Below are 26,436 nucleotides of genomic sequence, written 5' to 3'. Positions count from 1 at the left end.
AAATAAATAATAATCTACCATGCATCTCCCACAATTGGCCTGTGTATGGTGGAACACTAATATATATTAATCAATAAGAGTTAACAACAAATAATGTTTTCTAATATTTAACAATTACACAGGGGGAACTAGAGGGGGATAGGGGAACCGAAATAATGCTATTTTAAGTTTCCTCCTCCTATTTTCCTCACAACTACCCCATGAGGTGAGTTGGGCTGAGAGACAGTGAGTGGCCCAATGTCACCCAGCTTCTAGGCCAACTCTTTAACTTCCACAGCCAACTGGCTCTATAAAATACGCCCATTTTATATTGAAATATGCATACTGTGTGAAAGAATTAGCCTCTATTTTGAAAACATAGGCCTGAAATGAAGAAGTAAAGAGTTAATTTTGTACTACTAACTTGCCTCAGGTTATACCTCAAGTTAGCAAAACGCTTCTGACTTCTAGGACCTAACCCTCATCCACTAGAACATACTGTCTCTCCCACAGGCCCAGTGAAGCAGAAAACAAGAACACTGCTTCAGCAAAGATATCTGAGTACACATATACACATGGTAGAACAAACATCATCAACAATAATAATCTTTTTTCCTGTATACGTGTATGCATATTCGTAAACGGAAACAAATAGAAGACGAGCAAAATAACATGGTTGTTCCATTTTGCAAAGCATTAATATTCTACACAGCATAACAAAGTTTGTGGCTTGAATGTCTGCTAGACAGGAACTATGTTGGTGGAGCAGTCTGGTTAAAAAGAAAAAAAAGCCCTGTTGACTGTTAACTCTAGTCTGCCCAGAATATTAATCAGAGACATGCAGATGAATTTATAAATCATTAGGCAAAATGATCATCACTACTGTTCCTGCAAATTTTTAAAAATAGTGCAGGTAGTCCTCAATTTATGACCAAAACTGAACCCAAAATTTATGTTGTTAAGTGAGAAATTTGTTAATTTTTGCCCCGTTTTATGACTTTTCTTGCCACATTTCTTAAATGAATCACTGCGGTTGTTAAACTAATAACATGGTTATTAAGTGAATCTGGTTTCCCCACTGCCTTGCCAGAAGATCACAAAAGGCCATTATATGAGTCCTGGACACTGTAATTGTCATAAATGTGAATCAGTTGTCAAGCATGCAAATATAAATCATGTGATGGTTGTGTGAAAAACGGTCATAAATCACTTTTTTCAGTGATGTTGTAACTTTGAACAATCACTAAATGAACTGTTGTAAGTCAAGAACTACCTGTATTCAGTTTATCTATTTATTATATTTATATCCAATGTAACCTGATGATTCTTGCCAGCCAACATTGTATATTTAGCTTCTCTTTTTTTATTTCCAGTTATAAAATTGCCACAAGAGCTGAATGACAATCACATCAAGATACTTCGTTGGTTTGGCTTTTCCTTTAGAGTCTTAACTGTAATCTTTACAACACTTTACAGCCTCTTAGGCAGTCTTCTATGAACTAGTGTATTTATAATATGGCATGTTGGAAGACCTTCTACAAACCAGCGTTTTCCAGGAGTGTTGATGTGAAATATCCCTCATCCCAAGCAGTAAGACCCATGCTGGCTGAGAATGATAGGAATTATGATAGGAATTATGGTTATCTTGCGGCCATTAAGATGGAGAAAGCCACTTTATGAGATACACTTCATTCTAACAATCTGGACTACAATTTATCAAGGAGCTTCTGGACTACAAATTATCAAGGATAATTTATCAATTATCAATTTATCTAGTGCTATTGTTAAGGTAAATACAGGAACTTCACAGGAACAGTAAGTTCAAGTCAGCTAGCAGCAAAAGACACCCACTAGGTGACTTTTGAGCAGTCATTTCCTCTTCGCAGAAGCAAAGCTATGTTGTGATGGTGCTGGAGAATGAAAGAGGAAGGCTATCTAGACTGCCTTTTGCTTCTGAATAAACAGGACATAAATCAGATAAAATGGAAAGGAAGTACTTGTTCTACCTCAGCTAACTAATCAGTGAATTTATTATTGTTAAAGTGAAGATTGAGTCTGAACAATCACTTTGAAAGAGTAAAGAGACATAAAATCTAGTACAAGGGTTTCCTTTTACTTCCTTTCAAATCTACTTTTAGGAAAACAGCAGTATGAAACTTTCAAATGGTTTATGATCTTGCTAACTTCAACATACTTTCTTTCCTACGTTAGGGGAACCATCACCCTGTTTTTATTCTCCTCTTAACACTTCTTGGCAGCATTTATTTTCAGCCTGCTACCAAGGGGTCAATTAGTACATTACTGTTGTTCAGCTTTGTGATTTACCTAATAGGAACTAGATTGAAATTAAATAAGAGCCATGAATAGATAGCCAGCATTACAGGCTACATTCAAGCAGGTGGGAAATCTTAATGGAAAACAATAATATACGACATAGACTTAGCTAAGAAGCTTTTTAATTTTTTTTTTAAAAATCCACATTTTAGGCATATTTAACCATTGTAAAAGAAACAAATGAAGTTGTGAGATGCTTTCATCAGGATAAAATCAGTTGAAATCAACATCCATTCTGCTTTTAGTTTTATGTATGCAGTATATGTCTTCTTGGAAAACAGAAATAATGTTGAAGATGGCACTGGCTGAAAATTGTAGCCTGGAGAAAGAAAAAATTAGAAAAAACACATAGAAGTAAAATATCTTGATCCAGGTGATCAAAATTAAAACAACAACAACAGCGTTTCTGAAAATGTTTTGTGTAGATATGTGGATGTGTGTATACCCCCTGGAGACTGCCAGGACAAGTCCCTGCAGTTTTCTTGGAAAGGTTTCGAAAGTGGTTTGACAGTCAGTACTGCTTCCAGGTTGAGAGGATGGATCTGTCTGGGCCAGGGTCACCCAGCTGGCTTTGTGCCTAAGGCAGAAATAGAACTCAAGGTCTCTTGGTTTCGAGGCTGGTGTCTGAAGCAGTACACCAAACTGGCTGTCTATTTCTAGTGAAACAGTTTTCTATTCTAGCTGAACAAATTCATGGACCAAAACCTATATTGCACTATAAGAAGAAAGCACGTACCTATACTCAATACTCCATTAGTTTACTGAGTTACAAAAGTTACTTTCTCCAGTAGGTAAATGATACGTTTTCCACATTTTTCTAAGATATTTATGTAAAATGTTGCCATCACAATATAGTTTTAAAGGGATGAAGGATATGCCTGCTATTAGAACAAAAGAAAAAAAGTCACTCTAATATTAGCAAGTACATTAATTTTCCTTATTACCAGTGTCTGTCTCATGGAAGAAGTAAACTGTTGGAAAATGTACCTCTGAAGTCTTTGAAGTAAAATATTTCATATTTGAGGATTGCTTATTCTGACACAAATCATATCCATGCGAAACACTTAAAATTAGATGCACATTTAATAGTATTATCTATATGAGAAAAGTGAACACAAGTACCAGACAAAATGCAACAATATCTAGAAATGTTATGAGCAACAATAGGTTGCTAACGTAAGAGGCAGAGAGATTGAAGATCATTGCTTTTTCATTACATTTATGCCACAGCTTCTTCTGAAGTCTTCACTCACTTTTTATAAGCACTATCTTCCCAGTTCTCTTCATTTGTTAAATGTACCAATCCCTTTCCACAAACAGTAGTGTCACTTTTATTGTCAACAAGTGACAAATGATCCTCTTTTATGTCAACCTTTATATTTAATAATGGTTATGAAGTTAACTGAGCCTATACCGGAATCGCCCACTCATCCTATATTCAAACTCCTATTGTGTATTTTCTTCTTCATAATGTATAATTTTGCTGAGCATATTTTAATCTATGTAATTTCACCTATATTTCTTCGAATAAATAGTTGAAGCTTCTTGATGTGTACAATGAAAAATATACAATCTTTATACTTAATAGCATAGATAAATGTGCAGTTTTGGTGGCAGAGATATTAAAGCATTACATTTAAGACCACTGTAGTGCAAGCACATTCACCTCCACAGGTCTTCTATCCAGGTAAACTGCTCCCTTCTCTCTCTATCTATTCCCCCCCCAACATGCACTCCTTCAAATATTCTAAAAATTTTCTACTGTACTTAGAAGTACATTTAAATTTAATATTATTTATAACTCTGCCTTGCCTCACTTCACAGGATGTTATTGACCACTCTAATCATATTGTAAAGTTTCCTAAAATATGTGGGCTACATCCAGTAACACAAATACTATCAAAGAAAATATACACGTGGAAGGAACACTAGGAGCAAAGCTGGACATTTCTGCTTTACACTTTGCAGAAAGAGAAGGAGCCTCCATTTTCCTTGCTAGACTGAGGAGGGTCTCAGGGCAATTTAATCTCCCTCCCCCTCTCTCCCATCCTGCTTAGATTCTTTAACACACACACACACACACACACACACACACACACACACACAAATGTTCTCCTTCAGGCCTTGGCTGGGAAAGCATGATCTCCTACACACACACACACACACACATACATTTCTTTCTCTCTGTGTGCTTCTGTATGGCTCATGTTGTATTAGCCTTCTGAACATCTGTACCATTCAAGACTTTTTTATGTATTTCCAAATTCTTGTTATTTGTCCCCAAATAAAACATACTACAATGATGGCATATGATAAAAGCAGAGACCTTAGGAAATTCACTTCAAGCTTCAGTTAAATGTTATCACGATTTTAAATGGACTGAAAATACACAAAATAAGGGTAATTAATTTTTTTAAGGGAGTGGTAATTCCCTTTTAGCTTTTTAAAGACTACCTTAAAAGCACAAAGTTACATCCACAAAAGCATCCGTATAGTATGAATAAACAGTTCTCTTATATGGAGACCATAACATTTGGGAAGCAGTTTAGAAAAATGATAAATAACCTCATTTCTTAAATAAATGTTTTTTTTATCTCCCAGATTCATAATTGTTCTTTCCTCCCTCTCTTCCATAAAATAAAGCTTCCTTGCAAAATTATTTATGCTTCCACTACATTAAAAAAAGACACAATCTGTATGCAACAATGACAAAAGATTCATGATCTTCTTTTTCCTGGCATCTCTCTCTCTCTCTTTTTTTAACATATGTACAATTAGAGAGGCGGGTGAAAAATTCCGATTTCTCCTCCCACCCCATTCTCAGTTTTAATCGTCTGGTAAAGCTTCAAAAAGACAACAGTAGACAAGACAAGAAGCCAACAGGTGGGGGGGGGGGTTTCTATTTTTTTTAAAAGCTTTGTGTCCTTTATCCAAGCGATGCACTTGAGCTATACACCCCCTTCCTCCTTTTTTTTTTATTAAAGACAGTTGAACGTGCTTTCTGAAATGCGATTTTTAAACACAGTAGTGAAACGCCGTGACAAGTTGGACCTTCCCGAGAACATCAAAACAACACCGTACCACGGAACAATTTACACGGGTGGGCGTGATCCTTTATTCCTTGAAACTAGCGCACACACAAGGGGAAACCGAGCCACGGGGGGCTGGGATCGCCATCCCTTTTGGGAAAAGTTTCGGACTGCCTCTTCCCTTGCTGTCCTCCCGTCCCCGTCCCACCCTACTTCCCTGCCCCTAACACTCCGGTCGGAGCGCTCGAGCCGTGGGGTAATCGCCCAGCTTTTAGTAGCAGAGGCGAGCAAGAGCAGCAGCCACAGAGGCGGCGGAGCCGGGCTGGATCTTGGGTAAAGGAGCCACACTCGCTGGGAGCCGAGAGGGCTGTTGCTCGCGGTGCGATCGCGGCGACCAGCCCAGCAACCTCGTCCTCTAATGTCTGGAGCTGTGAACGAACGAACACACACACACACACACACACACCCCGGTGTGGGGGTGGGGGGGGACGGGAAAGGGAGAACCTTTAAGCGCCGAAGCTGCGAGGCAGAAGCCTCTTGCTTTTCCGCGCTCCCCTTTCCCCCCAAACAGCGCCCTTTCTTTTCCTCCGGGGCTTCGCCCAAAGACGCGGCAAGGGAGGAGGCGGGGAATGGGGCGACAGAAGCGCAATTGCAAGTAATAATAAACAGCGCCAACCCAAAGCTACTCCTATCACAGACGGAACGAGCGCGCAAGGAAGGGAGAGGGGCCACGCAAGCCTGGGCTCCCTTTCGGAAGGGACCGGCCGCCTGCTACCGAGCCCCGGTGCTTTAGCGTGCCCGCCTCCCGCCCCTCTCTCCATGCCAAGCCTGGAGAGCTCAAGGCTGCCTTGCAAAGAAACCCAGCTTTGTGCTTGTGTCTCTGTTGTGGCTGCTGCTCCTGTTGCCATCGAAGGAAAAATTGTAGCCTGTCTCTTACCTTTGCCTCTTTCTCTCAACACAATCTTTCTCTTTTCCCTCTCCCTCTCTCCCTCTCAATTTCTCTCTCTCCCTCTCTCTCTCTCTCTTTCTCTCTCTCTCTCTCTCTTTTTAAATTGTGTGTTATGAGGAGAATTTCTGGAGAATCATTCCGCCAAGGAGAACGAGGGGGGGAGGGAAGTGAAGAGAAATAAACAGAAAAGGCAACCGACACCCTTTCTCTGAAGTCCTTTGGTCTCCTGGCACCAAGACACCAGGACAACATCAAAGCGACTTAGGGGGAATACTTTAAGGTCCTATTGTCTGCTCCAGTCTGCTCTCTGTTTTCTTCTGCGTCCCCCTCTTGCTGCCGTAACACTTGGTATGGCCCATGCATTCATGCCAAGTAGCTTTCACACATGGAAGCTTGTCTCAAGCAATTGCTGACAAGCCACAAACAAGACATTCTCCCTCCTTTCTCCCTCCTCCTTCCCCTTCCTCCTTTCTTCAGAATGCAAACTAAAACTCCGGCGACAGGCAGGCTTGGCCTACACGCCCCCCCCCTCTTTTACGAGCACACAGATACACATGCTCAGCTCACTGCTATACTGGTGGAGTTAAGGTGGGGGGGAGACCAGGCTGAGTTGGGGGCAGGGAGAGAGATGTCTGCCCGTGTCCCAATAAAATGGCAGAGAAAGACAGAAGCTGCGCACACAACATTGCATAGCATTTTCTTTATTCAGTTGTGATGAGGGAGAGAGATTAAAGAATTAGCAACTGGGATGGGGACGAGGAAAGCAAACTCTTGCAGTGTATTGTGGATATGGAGGAGTAATATCTGAAAAATTTGTGTTTCAATCTCATTCAAATGAAAGTGTGGATATATGTGCACATACTATAAATTTTATATATGCATACATATTCAGAAAAACAGATTGAACAGCAGGATAATACTTTAGTCTTCAGTATTATTGATACCCACAACATTCATAAATTTACCTTGAACATCCACAACTATGTTTACATTATGCCAAAGTACAAATGTCCATACGTTGGTTCTGACTTCATTTACACATTTTCAAAAGAACCAGGAGATATATGGGTGCAGTATTAAGAAACAGTGATTTAGAAAAAATGCTGAGTGAACTTTAGAGACAAAAATAACTCCAAGCCATAATCACATATTGATCCTGAAGCAACACATTGTGCAACAGAAGCTCCTACAAAAACTCTCAATTGTACACATTACGTTGTTCTAATGAAAGGAAATCATAAAAGAGAAGGAGGTCACTCAAGGTCATAAACAACACTATTAGCAGAAAAGGGGCTAAGGTTAGCACACCTTTTACAATCTGTTTATTGGTTATCACTTCCAAAGAGAGTAAAAGGAAGCACCAGTGTAAAATTTGATTGAAACTAAGCATGCAGAATTCAAATATGATTTAATCCAGATTACATTCAATCTGTTTCACAGAACTCTGATTTTTAAAAAATGGAATTCCAAGCTCTTTGGAAGATGACAAATAGATAAAAGTGCAGTAAAATTTATGAAAGGTACTTTCAGAAAAAGGATTTTATTTATAATATTATGCTTCCATAATTGAGCCCTATGGGATTTCTAGGAAAAGACAGAAATAGAAATTATGCACCATGAAATTAGAAACAATAGTCAATGGTCACACTCATGTAGAAAAAAATGTCTACTTCTCAAAAAATCACTTGAATCCAAACACAACTTTGTGGCAGAACTGTAAGTATGTTTTCTTAAACCTTCCTACCAAGTCCCAGAGCATAATAATATTCAATAAATATATTTACTAAATATGCACAGATATCACTGCCTGACTGGGAGATAATTCTACAGTTTAGAATAAAGACACATTGGTTAATAATATGAATGTGTCATATAATATTAAAGGGCTGAACAACAGAAGAAGATGTATTAATGCATTTCCATGTCATGTAAAGCTTAATAAATAGCAATAGATAAAAAGTATGTCTAATTATTATAGATTATAAGGGTAATATAAAAACTTTTTCCTCAAAAGTTTTTCCATTAGAAGATACAATAATAAGCTGCCACCAGTTTAAATGAACTTTCTGGTGGCAAAAGTTTGTTCATCTGGAAAACTTTCCATTCAGCGCCAAGAAAATTCATGAAATTAAAACACCTTTGGGCCAAAATCCAGGTAAGAAATCTTTCAAATATCCTGAAACACAAAGGATAGCTGTGGAACTACATTGTCCTGCATGAGGGTAAGGTTGTATGTGGTAAAAACTCCAGATAGAACCTCTCAATATATAAAAGGAGTTTATTAAGAAAAGGGAAATACAAGAAAGTAACCATCACAGAAACATAACTGCAAATAGAATCTAAACAGTGTAATTAAAGTCACTATTTAATGATTCATTGAGTGTAATCTTTCATTTCAGCCTATGTTCAGAGTTCATTGCAGAGTATAAGTCAGTGTTTCTCAACCTTGGCAGTTTGAAGATGTGTGGATTTCAATTCCCAGAATTCCTTAGTCTGCCAAGATTGAGAAGCACTGGCCTAGTTGAAGACAGATCATTATACAGTATTTGTAGATAGCACCTCTCCCGAAACATGATTCCTCTTCCTGTCGCTTTTTTTCTTCCATTTTCAATTTTACAGAATATCTACAATAAATGGAAGCAATATGTTTTGAGGACATGGGCTATTTCTTTGACTTATCAAAGAAAATACTCCACTTGTGACATCCTAGATCTGGAATTTAATTTCCAACAAATCTGGAATCATCTGCTAGTTATATCCAACTTTAATAAATTCTTTTCATGAAATAGTAAGAGTATAAATCAGTTATGCACATTGTATAAACGGTATAATATTGGATAGGCTGTTTTCTGGAGAACCAGAAGCAAATGTTACATAATTGGCTCCCTAAACATGTTTAGGAATATTGTTATCCTATATCAGGGGTGTCAAACTTGTGTTGTCACAGCGTTGTCATGTGACTTATCTTGACTTTTTCCCCCTTCACTAAACCAGACATGGGCGTGGCCAACGCATGATGCATCTAGCTCATGCACCGCAAGTTTGACAGCCCTGTCCTATATCCACCCTGCCTCCCCCCCCAGCAAAAAAATAAAACAACCCTAGTGTGCTGTCCAGACAGTATATAGGTAATGGGAATTGAGATACTTAAGTTAGAATTGGGAGCTGTCCCCTTAAGGGAATACCTCATGGTAAATGTAGTTAATGCATCCTGGGAAATGTAGTTCATGTCATGTGGTCACATCTGTAATCCTGATTGGTCACTGAATTGACCCTTGGTTGGGCAGGGGGAGGTTCCTTCACTCTTTCCTGGACCCCAGCAGCATGCTTGTGCCTGTCCCCTTGCTCCTTCATTATGGATGAAAGATCACTATTCTTTTACAACTTGAAGTCAGCTATACAAAAAATTGGACATTAGATGAATCTAATTCTATCAATTCTATCAATTCTATCTTAATTCCCATTACCTATATACTGTCTGGACAGCATTTGTCACACTAAACTAGTTGGCCGTCTTTCTTCTATGACTTTGCCTTATGAAAATCTGCTAATGTCATCCCCACACTACTTTACTACACTAGATACAAAATGTGACTCTTAATGAGCACATGTCAGTCCAATAATGAAGGGTCAGTTCTGGTGATACTCTATATTGTTTTAAAGGCTCAGTTCAAGGTTTTACTCTGGGAAATACCCTGTTTCTCCAACAATACGGCCTCCCCCAATAGGAAGTCCCAGCATGTTTTATAGGCATGAAATGAAATTAAGCCCCTCCCCCCAAATTAAGGCCTATATTAAAACATGCAAAATGGGGGGGGGGGGAATGGTGGGGGGGCTTGACATTAGGAAGCACTTTTGTTGCACACTCGGATATGGTGCTGCCTGCGTTGACCCCGATACGAAGTGCCCCACCAATGCCGAGGTCAACATCCAAGCCGTCACCGGCTGCCCGAAGATGCAAAGGGGGGGGGGAATTAAGTCACCCCCGAAAAGATGGCCTAGCCATTTTTTCGGGGCTCAAAAAAAAAAAAAAAGACCTGGTCTTATTATATGAGAAACACGGTATTTAGTGATTTAGAGCTTTTCTTCTTTGACAGACAGTTTGGTTTTTATAAACCTGCCCAGACAGCATTTATTCAGATGATTGTCTTCACAGGTATGTGTTTCCCTACACCTTTCTAAATCTATAATTTGCTTCTATTCTCTTGACATTTTAGAGATAAGTGACACAGATGTTTTAATTTACCTTTTAAGGATTGTTAGTGAGTTTCAAAATACTTTCTCTGTGACTATTACTTTTAAATGATTCTTTCCTTGTAAAAGTTTTTTGGTGCACTACTTGTCAAAACATCTAAATACAATGTAATTCAAATGGTCCTTGGCTTACAACTGCAATTGAGCCCAAAATTTCTGTTGCTAAGATATTTGTTAAGTAAGTTTTGCCCATTTTATGACCTTTCTTGCCACAGTTGCTAAGTGAGTCACTGCAGCTGTTAAATTAGTAACAAGGTTGTTATATGAATCTAATTTCCCCATTGACTTTGCTTGTTAGAAGGTCACAAAAGATGATTACAGGACCCTAGGACACTGCAACCATCTGAAATATGAGTCAGTTGCAAAGCACCTGAATTTTGATCACATGGCCATGGGGATGCTGCAATGGTCGTAAGTGTGAAAAACGGTCATAAGTACTTTTCCAGTGCCATTGTAACTTCACATAGTCACTAAATCAACTGTTGTAAATTGAGGAGTATCTGTACAATAAATGCAGTTGTGCAATATGTTGAATTTTCATAAGAAAATGGTGCAATTAGAAAATGTTTATGATTAGGATTAGGGTGACCCTAACCCTAACATGCAGCTATCATATGACAAATTTTAGAAAGATATTAGATACCATTATGTTCCTTTATTGCTATAAATAGTTCTTAATGTGAGGCCAGAGAAGGCAATACAGTACAGGAATCCAGAACAAAGGGGAAACATGATGACATATGTTTCATAAGATGATCCAGATTGCATGACTTACGAGTACAGTAAGACATCATGAAATGCATACATTATTATATCATTTAGGGAATTACATCACATTGTGTGTATTGTCACTCTAACATCATTGTGCTTATAATAGTTGACACCATTATTCAGATTTAAACCAGGAAAGGTATTTAAATCCAGCTTAGGCATACTCACTGTTCCTGTCAGTCATAAAAGAGATACTGATAGCGTATGTGACTACATGCCACCAAATTGTCACTGCCTCCGTGATGCCTATTTAACCCAAATCACACCCACCCAAGTAAATGCACAGCTTCCTTAATCTTCAGCTGATGTGTACAGAAAACACACATGAACCTAATACCCTCTCCATACCAAAGGTGGTATTCATCCACTCCGGACTAATTCAGGCAAACCAGTAGCAAAAAAATTAAGTAGTTTGGAGAACCAGTAAATACCACCTCTGGCTGGTCCCGCAGGTGCTGCTGGCCTGCTTGCCACTCACCCAACTGTATGCTCACCTCGCCTGCCCACTCACACCTCCCAACCGCTCACACCACCCAACCACTCACACCGCCCAACCGCTCACACCGCCCTGCCCATTCGCCTCACCCCACCCCGCCCCAACCAGTAACTCCTCATCTTGCCCACTCACCTACCATTGCTAGCCTGCCTTAACCAGCCATTTGCTGCCTGCCTTCACCCACCATTACTACCTGCCTTTGCTAGCCATTGCTGCCTGCCTTCCGCTGCAGTCCTGTGAGAGGTGAGTGAGCTGCAAGTTGACTCCTGGGCCAACCTAGGCTGCCACCGCCACAAGCCCCAGTTGAGTCGACTCCTAGGCTGGCCTACATGCCTTTACTGCTGCCGGTGCAAACCCCGGTCAAGTGCCAACTCCCGGGCTGTCTAGGCCACTGCCTCAGGGTGGACATGGTGAGGCTTGGACACCTTTTAGACCTGGCTCTCACCATCCTTCCACCTGCATGCCACCCACCTGCTCATCCTCTGCCTGGGGTCAGGGGATGCACCAGTCCCTGACTCTGGCTTCCCTGAGGCCTCCGCCTGCATGCCGCCCACTCACCCTCCACCTCTCTCACCTTCCAAAGGACTGCCTTGGTGGTGGTGGGGACACAGGGAGGCTGGTCCACCTTTCATGAGAAGCCTCCAGCTGCCAGTAGTTTTTGGTGCGAGAAGCCTCAGGCCGTTGTTGCTGGTTCAGTTCTGGCTGGCAAAGAGGCGGCAGCTGGAGGCTTCTCACACTGAAAAAGAGGCTTGAAGTCCCATCACTGTTGTCACCGCCTTATTCTTCGTGCCAGCCATGTACCCCATGGCCTGCTGGTGCCATTCATGGCCAGAACCAGCCAGAGGAATGGAATGCTGTGCCTCCCTGCCCATGCACCATCCCCTCGCAGAAGGTCCCGGTGCCATGAGGTGTGTGTGTGTTTGCTGTGTAAACATTATGAAGCTGAGAAGAAGCAGAAGACTCGGCTGAACTTTTCTGCCTCCCTTCACAGCAGAGCTGCTTGGAAGGCAACTGCCGCAGCCTATCCCTTTAATGTACTTCGATGCTGCCCATCATCCCAGGCAGCAATCGTGCTGGTGAGTAGCCAAGTAAGCTTTGTGCATCCCCCCTTCTCTTTTCCCTTCTCGCCCTTCTCTTTTCCCCCCCTAGCCTCCTTTTGCCAGCATTCGGCAGGCAGACTCAGTAGGCAGTTGCAATCTTTAGATGGACTTTTTATTTTGTCAGCCCAAGGGCGGTGGGGGGGGGGGGTATGTAGGAATTCACCCAGTCTCTGCAGCATTGGTCATATGACTCACTGGACGTGGCCAACTCAATGTCACTCACACCAAGGTGCTGCCCCATCTTGCCATGAGTGATCTTGAGTTGGCCACACCCAATCAGTCACATGACCCTACACCAACTCACACCCACCAAGCCACATCAACAGAACCAGTAGTGAAAAAAACTGAATCCCACAACTGCCCCATACCCCATTTTGGGTCCAAATTGCTGCATATTCCATGGCAGAAAAGTGAAGCAAAGTAGGGCATGAATGGGTCTTTGAAGATTGGGTCTTGGATTTATTACTTTCTTCATTTTTTGCACAATGTTAAGGCTATTTGGAGGCTTACACTGCAATTTTTAGAAGTTATTTATTTAAAAAATGGATAAAATATGCCAATATATTTTCAACAGTAATGGTTGCAAATTGTTCCAACGGCACAGAAAATAGAGATCACATATGACCCTGGAGTCTCAAGATGTTAATTCCTAATATATTTTAATAATTAAGATTCTAGTTATCCTGCATGAACACATGGGTTTCCTAGTCATCAGAAATGTAATATATAGAGATATATACATTATACTATGCTATTTGAGAAAATATATGCAGAATAAAACAATCCACAATTACTGTTGTTGTGAATAGACTATTTGGCATATATTTCAGCTTTAACTGAACTGTGATATATTGTTCTTATTATACTCATTTGAATTTGACCCTACATTTTGCAATCTTTTTCCTCCTTTGCTCCTGTGCTTATGTGCCTGATCACTGAGAATGACATTTGATGCATCTGAGGAAATAGCTTCTCATTCATGAAAAATTATGCTATATTCGTACTGTAAAAGTGTTTGTTATTTTAAAATGTGGCATTTCCCAGCATGCCAAAATCATGTACATCTAACACCTTCCCCTCAGGTGCTCCTAACCCCAGCAAAACATACTCCAGTAACCATGTTTATACATCACCTCTTCATGATGTTGCTTTTGTTTGATACCCAGTCCAAGTCATCTTTAGCTGCCAAAACAACATTTTCCTTCCTCTTCCGACAAATATTTATTGTGGAGGCAATTTAAGACTCTTCATCAATGCCTGTTAGAGGCTAGGATTTGCCCAGTCTCTATTGGCTACTTTACATTGTTGTAGACATGTCTTCTTTCCTCTAATCACTGCACCTCCTGTCCTAACTCCATAGAGATCGTTTTAAATAGGGAAAGACCCTGGTTTGGCCTGTTGTTATTTCTATTAAGGATGAGTGCATCACAGATTTATAGCGCTTCTGCTGACAAACTTCCTCATGGGAATATTTTCTATTGCATTTATTAATTTGATCAGTACATAATGGTACAGGTAGTCATGACCACAATTGAGTCCAAAATTTCTGTTGTTGTGAAACATTTGTTAAGTGAGTTTTGTCCCATTTTATGACTTTTTTGCCACAGTTCTTAAGTGAATCATAGCGATTGATAATTTAGTTAACCAGTTGTTAAGGTCACAAAGGTGATCACATGACCTTGGGACACAGCAAGTCATAAATAGGAACCCATTGCCAAGCATCTGAATTTTGACGGGGATGTTGCAATGGTTGTAACTGTGAAAAACAGTCATAAGTCACATTTTTCAGTGCTGTTGTAACTTTCAGCAGTCACTAAATGAACTGTTGTAAGTTGAGGACTACCTGTACTGTTTTCCGGCTTCTACACCATTTTGCCTAATGCACATGGACTACTTCTCACTGCTGCCAGCCACAGTAGCACTGCCCTTTCCTTGAAGCACTAAGAGACAGTCACTCATTATTAATCATGCTTTCAAACTTCACTCTACACTTCTGTTCCATACCTGTTAGCGTTAATGATAGGCAACAAGTATAAATGGAAGATGCAAGTAGATATAGAAAGGAGCTTAAGCAGAAGAATTATTTTCTACTTTGCTCTCTGCTTCCCTACCTGCAAACTGTCACTGGGCTAGTTTTGGACGTAGATATAATTTTCTTTTGAAAGAGAACCACACCCACATTCAAAAATAGTCTGAATGGCAAATTATGGGCATTGTACATTCCACACTACAACATTTTCATTCAGATATATTGAAAGGTGGCTAAAAATCCTTATTCTCAGGCATCTGCCTACACTTGTCCAGCCTCACATTGAGAACAGCAATTAGCTATTGATTTTCCCATGGGCAATAATGCTTGGTGGAAGGAGAAATAAAGCCAGGGGAATCCACCAATTACTTATGTTCAATCTGTAAGGACAGCACTATTCACTAAGCATAATGATGCTTAGCAGTTGGGCAATGTAATTTATGTCAACATACATTTTTGCCAACTTAAGACTGGAGGATATGAAGTTAATGTCATCTGGCTGTGCCCTAATTGCACTGAAATGGAAGCTGAGCCTATAAAGTGTATTTGTAGCTTTTTTTTTGTAGAGGATTTTATATATTATGTGTGGGGGTTGAAATGCTGATAATCATGTTTAGAATTTCAATGCTGGAAATTAATGGATTTTCAGCGGCTCATTTAACCATGAAGTTCTATGTCTTTATAAGGGAAAATGGCAATACTTCAGCTTAGGAATATATAATATGGTCAAAACAAATAAAAGTTTCTGAGCCTTAGTTTTTCAAAAAGGTTTTATATTTCATGTTTCTGGACCACACATCTCCCTCAATGTTTACAAGGAGAAGTTATGAAATTTCATGCAAACGTCAGCTGCCTTTGTCAGAGTATGTAACAGTTTTCATTCAAGGATGTTAATATGATTTTATAAACAGGTGTGTATATTCTTATCTCTGGTTTTGTAGAGGAGAAACACACAACCAATTAAGTACCTTGCCATCTAGAAGAGGAGAAGGGTATCCATTCCTCCTGGTTAAGTGTTAATTAAACTAATGAAGCCATGAAGCCATGTTGCTTATTTTAAGCCTCATTCAGAAAGGGTCTGTTTTGAAGCTCCTCTATTATTAGACATGCCTACTACATCATGGCTTAGAATTAGGCTGAAAAAAAGAGGGGGAGTCAATAAGAAGCCTGAACAATTCGGAGTGCTTGTATTTTTACCTTTCAACAGTATATGAAAAATGGAAGCCTGTATCTGAAGGAACAATGTGAAAGGTTTGCAAATAAAACTTATCCAGGGTAAAGAAGCGAAGCATAATCAGTTGGAATTTGTTAGTAGCCAAGTAATTTGAATTTTAACCAATCTTTTTTACCATAAGCATAGCACGTAAACAAAAAGAATAATGCCATCTGAATTAGACATGCCCAATAGACACTCTGTTTAATTATTTTTAAAAGAACTTGGAAGATGTAATTTTCCGATTTACACATGCATTACATTTTTCATTATTCTCTATAAGGTCCTTTTGAATAACCTATTGATCATTTTATGAGTTTGTAATACTGGTTCACAATGTAATCTTAACTCAATAAAATAATCAAATCCTTCATTTTGACAATCTAGATCTACGTACATGGAAAATAGGGGGAATGCTAGAAAGAGCACCACAGAAATATTTAGAACCACAAACTTAGTCAGACTTTGAATTCCAAAATCCAAAGATGTGTTTGTACAAGACCTGGAATGTCAGGAAAGCTATCTTGCAAAACAACTTAGAAAAAATATTCAAAATAAGCAAATCATATTGTTATGGTTGCTAGGATTACTACATCCAAACATTTTTGGCATAAGGAAATAATATTATAAATGAAAGAACTATCTATGAAGATTTGTTGAGAATTGCTTGTATGCACACTCATCTCTCTTAACACAGCCAGAACCAGATAAATGATTTTGTAGCCCTACTAGAGCGGGTCATTCTACTCACAAGGAAAACATTTCTTCAGTTGGCAGACTTTTAATTTGCTGAAATTGCTTTCACTTTAAATTCTGGATGCCATCTTACTTTTGGGCAAGTGGCCTATTGGGACTATTAATTTTCAATCCTGCTGTCACATTGTGGCAAAAATGAACAAACAGCACACATCCCCTTCTTGTTTTGCACACACACACACACACACACACACACACATATATGTATATATAGATGGATTTTAAGTTGTGATGACTAACCAATATAATTTGATTGTTGGTCCAATAAAACAATACTATTACTTTCCAGCTTTACACACATTAGACCAAAATCCTGACATGTAATTATATTGCACACATTACGCTAAGGCAGGTTATACGGCAAATTATAGCCCCAGAATGCTCTCTCTCTCTCTCTCTCTCTCTCTCTCTCTCTCTCTCTCACACACACACACACACACACACAATCACATACACACACACAGACACACACTATACAATATTCAAATTAGAGAGCCGTGAGTTCTAATCCTGTCTAAGGCATGAAAGCCATTTGACTGACTTTGGTCAGTCATTCTCCTCAACCCAGCCGCCTCACAGAATTGTTGTTGGATAAAAATAGGATGATATTAGGTATGAGTTGCAAATAACAAAAAAATGAGATGATAATAATATTATTCCAAGTCCTTGGAAAGGGCTTCATAGGTGGATAAAAATGCTAAATCTAGTCCAGACATCTGGCTGACTATGAGAACAAACATAATAATAGATAATAATGGTTAATAATATGGATAATTGATATCGCAATACCAAGAGATAGTAGAATTGAAAACAAAGAATTGGAGAAGATCACAAAATATTAAGACCTGAAAAATGAAGTTGAAAGATAACGGCATAAACTGGCAGTGGTGGTCCCAGTGGCTACTGGCACACTGGGTGCCATACTCCAAAATCTTGGCTTGCACTAAGAAATTATGCACATTCACAAAATTTCTGTCAATTAAAATGGCATATTGCTGAGACCTACACATGTATTTTGCTGATCCATTGCGACATCCTATATTCTTGGGAAGAACTTGATGAGATTAAAGGTCAATGGAAGCTAATTGGCAGCTGTGATTTCATGCTATTTTATATATAATAATAATACTGTAATCGACATCTGCTTATACCAAGATCCTTGGGAAGGACTCAATAGATAGACAAAAATGCCAAATCCAATCTGAAGTAATTGCTGACTGTGTGGCAAACTGTAATATTTATTTACTTATTTGTTAAATTTATTTGCTATCTTTCTCACCATGGGATTACTCTAGGTGGCCTACAACAATAAAAAGGGAGAAATGAAAAGACTTTAATCACAAGTAAAATAATAGAATAAAATACAGAATTACAAAAACCACAACAAGAGTGCATCAGTTTGATTACCGAAAAGATGGGAAGATGGAGAGTATCAAGTGGGAGAGATGGAGTCCGGCATCAATTCAGCAGCCACCTCCAGTGTGGAACTCCCGCATTTGGTTCCCAGAACAACCAGCAGAACCAGGTGTTCAACCTCTTGCAGAAGGATAGGAGGGTGGGGGCAGGGGTGGGATTCAAAAATTTTAACAACTGGTTCTGTGGGCATGGCTTAGGTGGTGGGCATGGCTTGATGATCATGTGACTGGGTGGGCGTGGCTTGGTGGTCCTGTTATTGGCTGGGCATGGCCAACTCAATATCACTCATATCGAGGCATGCATCTCCTCACCTGGCTTCTCATGACTGTGGGGATGCTGCAACAGTCGTAAGTGTGAAAAACAATCATAAGTCACTTTTTTCAGTGCCATTGTAACTTTGAATGATCACTCCACACAAGCAAAGTACCAGCAAAGGAGAAGGAAAAAACTCCAGAGCAGTTCCAGAGACAGGAAGTCTAGTCCTGCCAAGAATGTAATAAGGGTTAACAGAGAGCTAGTTTCTGTAAGCAACACCAGAATGTTTCTTTCCTGTCTTCCTTACAGGATTAAGCCAGTAATTTCTTCTAACAACCGGTTCTCCGAACTGTTTAGAATGTTAACAACCGGTTCTAGCAAATAGGTGTGAACTGGTAGAATCCCAGCCCTGGGTGGGGGCACAACTTACCTTAGAGCAGAAGTGGGAACTATGGCACTTTTATGAGTTGTGGACTTTAATTCCCAGAATTCCTGAGCCAGCATCTGCTCCCCTGCATTAGAGGGGAAGGATTTCCAAAGACAGGCACTAGAGCAGAAAAGCCTCTTCTTCTGAATCCCAATAGTTAGAGTTCTTTGACTGGCAGGATCCAAAATATGCTCTTTCTTTGCTGGCATGAGTAGGATTGGCTTGTCCTAGTACACAAACTACATTTACAGCATAAATGTAGGGAGTGGATGGGAGGGCTGGTATTGGGTTTTTTTTTCCCTACTGTGTTTTTATTGTTTGTAAGACAACTAGAGTTGCTATCAGTAAATAGGCAGCTATATAAATTTTCTAAATAAACAGCATCACTATTTAAAATCAAACATATGTTCCTCATTATCAAAAACAAGTTAAATAGCATTATCTACATTTACTGGTGACTGCAAAATTCTTATATACTTTTTGTGCACAAATGAAAAAAATATTTATGCTTAGATGATTACATACTATATATCATAGAAAGAAGTATAATATGCTTAACTTTAGAGAGAGAGAGAGATTAAATATATTTGTACTTAGAACTGCTGTGAAGAGTATTGGAAGCTATTTTAATGTATTTTTCCCTTTCTATTCTTTCTTCAACTTTTTGCTTTTTGTTTAATTTCTTTTTTATTTATTTAAAGTTTTAATAAAAATTTATGCATATAAAAAAAGAAAATCTTCAAAATAGGATTAAATGTCACACAGAAACTTATAATTAGAGGGAAGAGACAGGGAGAAAGTAGAAACATTCATAATTCCTTTGTTTTTACAAAGTCAAATCATTGAAAGAAAAACTGGTAATCAAGAAACACCCCATGAATATAGGAATTAATAGTCAAGTAATATGGAAATGTAATGAATTAACTTCAAGCATCAGTTTCTTAATCTCAGAATATTCATATCACAAAAATAGCAACAAATAAAATATGAATAAGATGAGAGTATAATTGTTTATTATGCATTCATAATGATTTTCAAATTGGTTTAATATTTTGCTCATGTTTTCAAACTTAATATGCCTTTCAGAAAACACCAAAAGAAGTTTTCATTTAAATCATTTAAATTTATACAGGTAACGTTATTTTTTAAAAATCAAAGAAAATATGGTACAATTAAAAATAGAATCAGAAAATATTACACATGCCTTTATATCGTATGTTAGATGTGTTAATTCAATTATATTATACATGTTTGGGAATAGAATAGGAGAGTTGCTAAGGATCTCATCTATAAATAAAAACAAAGGATTATGGATTCAGAAGCAGTCATTTTGGGGGTTTAATTTTAGAACAACTTAGCTGCCATGTGCCAGGAATACCTGGAACCATTTTTTCCTTCCTAGCTTCCTTCCTTCCTTCCTTCCTTCTTCCTTCCTTCCTTCCTTCCTTCCTTCCTTCCTTCCTTCCTCTCCATCCATCCATCCATCCATCTACCTACCTACCTACCTACCTACCTACCTATCTACCTATCTACCTATCTTTCATCTGAACTACCAATTTCCCCCAAAGAGTTACATTTTAAAATGTTAACCTATAAAATAGTATATTAAAAGTTAAAAACAGGAGGAAGTAAGAGTGATTAAGTACTATTAAAATTAGTTAAAAGGGGAAGGGAGGGCTTTCAGGGGACTAACCAGTCCCACAGCTGTGTGTTCTTTTAGTCTCCCCATGGAAGGCCACAGAGCCTTATCTAAACTCTTTTTCAAAAGGCCAGGATATTGGGAGACCCACCTCCCCTCCAAGAGAAAAGTCTTCCACCAGGCTGGGGACAAAGCAGAGAAGACTCTCTTCCAGGACTCTTCCAGTTGGAATTTTTTAACAGGGTCTGCAATATCTTCCATGCTTGACCAGATGGAACTGGCTGATGTAAAAGGACAAAGATGTTTCCATAGGTAGCTAGCCCCATGCCATGTAGGATGTTATGTATTAGCATACTTACTGGTAATTGGTCGGTCTGTGGAGGTGGGAAATTTGAAGAGCCGTCACTGGCCACAGCCATGAGCATCCCGAGTATAAAAAGGGTTGCCGCTGTTTCTTCAGGCACTCAGTCCTAGATGGAAGTAAAACAATTGAAAATTATGCTGGTGTCCTGAGTCTCATTCCCAAGACTTAATACTGGAGATGAAGGTGGGATACTGAGACAAAGGGAACCAGCAAGGATGTGGCGACTGATGAACACCAGCACCGTATCGAGGCGAAATGATGGGAAACAACCCGCACCGTTCAATCCAGCAACCAAAGACTGGGAATTGTAAATCAACCAATTCCTCATGTTCCTTGAAGGGAGCAACTTTCATAATGTATCCAAACACAGGAAGAGAGCCATCTTCCTCACTCATTGCAGTCATGCAGTATTTAAGATGGCCAAAGCATTAGCGGCACCCACCGACGTGAAAACGATGGCCTGGCCAGACCTGGAAAGAATACTGAGGGCTCACTGCACACCAACCATTTCGTGCCTAATCAAAAGACATGAATTTTAGTGGCATGACCAAAAAGAAGGTGAGAGCATCAGCAATTTCATTGCAATGCTGGGGGACATTGCCAGAGCGTGTGAATTCCTAAACATGGATGAAGCCATGAGAGACCGAGTGGTCCTGGGACTGAGAGAACTTACACTTCAGGTTCAATTATTAACAAAACCCAAAATAACAGTCCAAGAAGCAATAGAAGAAGCTACTGCAGCAGAAGCAATGCAGAAATCGGCGGCCGCCATGCGGAAGTTGAACTAAGCACCACTGGAAACCCAAAAAAACACCAGCACAACTCACCATGAGGACATCAAGTCCCCATTGGAAGACGACGAGGAAGAAGGGGTAAATCAACTCCAGTCAGAACAGGGCAGAAGGGACTGGAATGGAAAAAGGAAAGAATTTTGTTGTGCCGGTTGCGAGTGGAATCATCCACTTTCCAAGTGCCGTTTCCTAGATGCAGTCTGCAAACATTGTGAACGGCAGGAACATATTGCTAGGGCATGCTGAGCAAGGAAGAACTATGGCTCTAGACAAAGATGGAATACACCACCCCCAGAGAGAGAGAGAGTGAGAGAAACAAACAGGGAGCCGTTGGAACCAAGACAACAGAAACAGGCGATGGAAAGAAACAACAGAAGAAAGGAAACACACCAGACGGTGACCATCGGACACTCCAACACAACAAACGCCAGGAAAGTATATGTCCAGGTCACCATAGAAGGCCAGCCATGCCGGATGGAAATGGACTCAGGCTCATACTTGTAAATGGTATCATGGGACACCATAAAAAGACTGTTACCAGACATAAGCCAGGAAGGACTCGAAAGACAAACACTAACGCTGAAAGACTAGCAGGGGAACAAAATCCCTGTAGTAGGTACTGGACAATTCAAGGTAACATTCAAAAAATACACCAGAGTCCTTCCACTAACCATAGTCAACCGGAATCGACCTAGCCTATTGGGACTCGAATGGTTTGCACCTTTAGGAATCAAAGTCACAGGGATAAACAGCATCATTGAGACAGAGTGGGAAGGTGACCTGATGGAAGAATTCTGAGATGTGTTCGATGGAGAACTGGGCAAGTACCCAATTTCCTTTAGTCTAAACCCAAACATAGCCCCTGTAAGACTAAAGGCGAGACAGGTTCCTTTCGCACTAAAATCAAAAATCGATGAGCAATTGGATAAACTCATCGCACAAGGGGTTTTAGAACCAATTGACCACGCTAAGCGGAAAACCCCAATTGTTACACCAATTAAACCTGATGGATTGGTGTGCATCTGTGGGGACTACAAAGCAACCCTTAACCATGTGCTCCAACAAAGCGCATACCCGGTTCCAGTGGTACAGCATCTATTACATTCCCTTGGGGGGGGGGGGAATCTTTGTGAAACTAGACCTCACACAGGCATACCAACAGTTGCCCCTTGACCCCGAAACAGCGGAAGCACATACAATCATGACGCACAGGGGAGCATTCAAATGCAATAGACTACAATTTGACATCAGCGTCGCCCCAGGGGTGTTCCAGAGCTTAATGGAACATCTGTTGCAAGGGATAAAAGGGATGGTACCATACTTTGATGATGTCCTGGTATCAGCCAGGGACAAAGAACAACTGCGTGACTGCCTAAGGGAAGTCCTAGGCAAATTCAAGGAGGCGGGGCTAAAAGTAAAAAAGGAGAAGTGTCAATTAGCCACCAGCAAAGTTGAATTCCTAGGATACCTTATAGACAGCGAAGGAATCCACCCCACTGAAAATAAAATCAGAGCAATCAAGGAAGCCCCATGACTGATCTGCAAGCTTTCTTAGGACTCATTAACTTTTATAACTTCCTACCACAGAAAGCAACCATTGCGGAACCACTACACAGGTTGCTTGACAAGAAAGCAAACTGGTCCTGAGGATGACGAGAAGAAACGGCATTCCAGGAGATAAAAAACTTGATCACATCAGATTGCGTACTAATACAATACAGCAAGACAGTTCCAATAACACTAACCTGCGATGCATCACCATTCGGTGTCGGCACTATACTCAGCCACATATTACCAGATGGGAAAGAAGCATCCATAGCATTCTATTCAAAGACGCTGTCAAAGCTGGAGTGGAACTACAGTCAACTAGACAAAGAGGCATTGGCCACTGTTACCGGAATAAAACATTTCCATGAATATATCTATGGGAGAACTTTCACACTAGTCACAGACCACAAGCCACTCCTGGGCATCATTGCAGGAAACAAAGCTACACCTAATATACTGTCACCACAAATGACGAGGTGGTCGGAATTCCTGGCTGCCTATAACTACAAATTGACCTATTGACCCGGAAAGGACATAAATCATGCTGATGCGCTTAGCCATTGCCCTCTACCTGACATAGAAGACGACGCAGCACCAACCACATCGATCCTTCAAATAAAGACATTAGAAAACCTACCTGTAACGGCAGCAGACATCGCTAGGGAAACAACTAGAGACAAAAACCTGGCCGGATTTTAAATTGGGTAGGAAAAGGATGGCCAGAAACTGAGAGTGATGAGACCATCAGATCATTCCGGAATTGACAAACAGAACTTTCAATGCTTAAGGGGTGTGTACTATGGGGGGATCAGGTGGTCATACCAGACAAATTAAGGAAATGCATACTAGAATTATTACATGAGGGACACTTGAGCATTGTAAAAATGAAAGCCCTGGCAAGGAGTTATGTATGGTGGCCAGGGATGGATAAGGAAATAGGGGATTGGGTGGCAATGTGTAAAAGGAATCGAGGCCAACACACCCCCACAGCACCAAAACACGAATGGGAAACACCATGGGGACCATGGTCAAGATTACACATTGATTTTGCAGGCCCAACCAAAGGACACACATTTCTAATAGTCAGAGATGCTTACTCCAAATGGTTAGAGGTAAGCATCATGCACTTCACCACAACAGAAGCCATCATTAGACAGCTCAGGAAACTTTTTGCAACACATGGATTGCTGGATTTAATTGTATCTGACAACAGGCCACAATTCACGGCAACAATATTCAAGGGATTTCTAGCACAACAGGGGATAAGGCATGCACTGACAGTGATGGGACACCCAGCCATGAACAGACAGGTGGAACACATGGTACGTTACATGAAGGAAACATTACAAAAGCTGGGGCCTGGAAACACACAAGAAAAGATAGATAAGCTACTAACCATTCAACACATGACACCCAGTGCAACAACAAATAAAAGCCCAGCAGAGTTACTAATGGGGAGGAAACTAAGATCACACCTAGACAGACTACACCCCACATATAGCCAAGAAAAACCAGCAGACTCCTCCAGTAATTGGCGCATATTTCAAACGGGACCCAGTATATGCAGAAAATCTCACAGGAGAACCACTGTGAATACTGGCAAAAGTAACCCAGATAACTGGACCCTGTTCATACAGGGTAGACACCGCGGATGGGAGAAGCTGGTGGAGGCACATTGACCAGCTCAGATCTAGAGTCACAAAAGGGAAGAGTTGGGAGACCCCTCAAACAAACAAAACCCAGGGAAGGAGAGGGAGACCCCTCAAAAATAACCATAGGGGGAAGGCAGAGCTGGCGTCGCAACAATACGGCATGTGATCTTGGAGGTCTGAGATCGCTGCCGATATCTTTGCTCCTGGATGGTCCAAGTGGATCTAAACCATCCCAAAGAGACGGTGAATGTAAAGAGTGCATCCTGCTGATCCCAGGGATACAACAAAGTCCCTGGTAGATCCAGGAGAAGCTCTTTTTGCCAGCGGCAAAGAGGCAGCCATTAAAGCTGCTGAAGTTGGGACAGCTCCAAAACAAAAGAGAACGGAAAGAGAGAGTGTGCCGGTTTGGTGAGAACTTTTTCTTTATTTTAAGATTTGAAAGGACACCCTAAGGAAAAGAAAGAATCTGTAAAAGTTTTGACAGAAATGATTAAGTGGCAATTTTAAACAGGAATGTCAAAGTAATTTTTTTTTTTCTCATTGCTGGATTTTCTACACATGATCTTATATTTTGAAACTGGACTGGTTTTTTTCTCTTCTTTCATCTATTCTTTTTCTCCTTTTTGACTTTATAATATTTTAGGTTAGAGAGTCCCTTTTAGTTATTTTTTTAATATCTTTTTCTTTTTTTAATTAATTCTTATTATATTTTGCTTGGAAAAGGAGGGGGAAAGTGAAAGCAAAAGAAACTTTGTAACACTGCCAACTAGAGGCTTGGAAATATTCTTCGACCAGACATAGCTGAGAAAGAACTGAGACTTCTTTTCAAGGACATTAAGGCAAGAGAAAGAAAAAGAAAAAGTGACCTTGCAGATGATTATGCAAGGAATTCAAAACATTCAAACAAGATCAGAGAATAATGAAAAGAGAATAGAGAAAATCGAACAAAGAACAGGGAAAACTGATGAAAAAGTGGAGAACATCCAACAAATGATGACGAAGTATGATGAGAGACTCCAAAAAATTGAAGAAGATAAACAAAGAGACAAGAAGATTAGAGACATAGATAACAGATTAACTGTGGTTGAACAAGATAAAAGTGGTATGCTGAGATGGGAGATGGACAGATCAGAATTTTATCTTAGATTCCAAACATAGAGGAAGAAAAAGGACAAAATCTAGCTGAGATAATGATAGAAATATTGGCTGAAGCTTTGGAAATAACTGAAGAGAAAATGAGAGATGGAATAGATGAGGTCTATCGAGTCTTCACAAGATATGCAATGAAAAATAGCTTACCAAGAGAAGTTCACATCAGATTTACAAAGAAAGCCATTAAAATGCAAATATTGCAAGTGGCAAGAGAGAAAACATTGAAATACAAAGATAAGGAGGTTGTGGTCTTGAAACAAGTACCCAGAAGAGTGAGAGAGA

At 40.0% G+C, this 26,436-nt stretch overlaps 1 long non-coding RNA gene across 1 annotated transcript in view; it reads right to left on the bottom strand.

The window, feature by feature from the left end:
- Nucleotides 1-2,383: 2,383 nt before the first annotated feature.
- The window catches only part of LOC148125308 (uncharacterized), a 42,228-nt gene continuing 18,175 nt past the window's right edge, over nucleotides 2,384-26,436 (bottom strand). Inside the window, exons 3-4 of the long non-coding RNA XR_015744331.1 lie at nucleotides 21,007-21,117; nucleotides 2,384-2,632 (exon numbers count right to left, since the gene is read on the bottom strand). This is a non-coding gene — a long non-coding RNA (uncharacterized LOC148125308). The remainder of the gene's footprint in view (nucleotides 2,633-21,006; nucleotides 21,118-26,436) is intronic.

Source organism: Pseudonaja textilis, chromosome 7, assembly GCF_049901715.1.
Source record: "Pseudonaja textilis isolate UNSWEBS1 chromosome 7, rPseTex1.2, whole genome shotgun sequence".
NCBI classification, from domain to species: Eukaryota; Metazoa; Chordata; class Lepidosauria; order Squamata; family Elapidae; genus Pseudonaja; species Pseudonaja textilis.
This window is presented reverse-complemented; position numbering and strand designations above follow the sequence as displayed.